Below are 1,395 nucleotides of genomic sequence, written 5' to 3'. Positions count from 1 at the left end.
CTTGCGTTGAGACGCCGAAGCGCAGGAGCGCCATGCTGCAACTTGAGAAGTTCGCTCCGAACAATACAGTGCTTGCGTCTGCCGGCTTCACGCTGATCTACGTGAACGGTCTTTATTCCTCGCGTTCCACTGACGCCGCCATACATGACTTAGGGAATGGTGAGGGAGGAATAGCCGAACGTCTAGCAGGTGTCATCCCCCTCACTGTCCGTAAAGAAGCCTGTCTACCAGACTGAGTGACCTACGACATGTTCGCGATGCGATGGCTGAAAGCCAAGACAGGCACAACAAATATGTAGACGGAAGAAGCAGAAGAAATGCTGAATGTGTTGAGGTCGGGGACCAGGTTTCGTTAACTGCTAAAAACTATCCTACACATGCAGTCTCTGATGTCTTTAAGAGAAAGCCACGTAAACAATTGTTGGACCTTTCAAAGTCGTAGCCAAGCGAGGCCATGCGGATACGCTATGTTTTCTGAGAAGGATATGCACGGAGCGTACCGATAAACTGGTCAGCGGCACCGCCGCATTCGGAGAGGGTTTCACCTTCTGACACGTCTTACACGTGCGCACATATGTGCTCATAGCAAGTGCCACTAATAGAGACCTTACCGAGCGGTATGTCTTCCCACAACCGAGATGACCACTGAGTGGGGTGTCGTGGACCTCATAGAGGATACTGTACTTCAAATCCTCATCGTGAGGAACTATGATTTGTGACGTATCCGTTGAAACGGTGCTATAATTCAGCAACACGTTCTTCAACAAATATCGGTGTAACCATGCGCACAAACGCTCCGACAATTTCCTGTCGGAGTTTCTAAACGCCTTGTCCCGAGATCGTGTAGCAGCGCTACACCGCGTATGCGGCGCGGGTCAAATCCGTCAGTGACGATGTCGCCGTTGTGATATGAGGAAGCTCATAGTCGGGTCTGCGTGACAACACATCAGCCAAAGCATTCTGCTTTCCTGGTTTATACTCAACTCGAAGTAATTTCCTGCAAAGAGTGAGAGCCGCCTGGCCATCCTCTGCGAGAGGTGAGGTGACTGAGTCGCAGTGCGGAATGATGCATGATCTGTGTAGATCGCAAACGGCTTGGAGCCAAGCAGGGACACCCTGAAGTTGACGAGTGAATACTTCATCGCAAGAAATTCCTTGTCGTGAACTGGGTAGTTCCTCTCCGCAGCCTTAAGCTGGCAAGATTCGAACGCGATCATCCGATCTCGTCCCTTGGCCGCTTTTCGCAGCAGTCAACAACCGATAGCAAAGTTCCAAGCGTCACTGATGACACTAAAAAGACGATCGGGGTCTGGCAGTCTCAGTATCAATGCATGAAGGAGGCTGTCTTAGACCCTGTCAAAAACTTCCGATGCATGGTGTCCGACCACCATTCCG

This window comes from Plasmopara halstedii (genome assembly GCF_900000015.1).
Source record: "Plasmopara halstedii genome assembly, contig: Scaffold_110, whole genome shotgun sequence".
Lineage (NCBI taxonomy): Eukaryota > Oomycota > Peronosporomycetes > Peronosporales > Peronosporaceae > Plasmopara > Plasmopara halstedii.
This window is presented reverse-complemented; position numbering follows the sequence as displayed.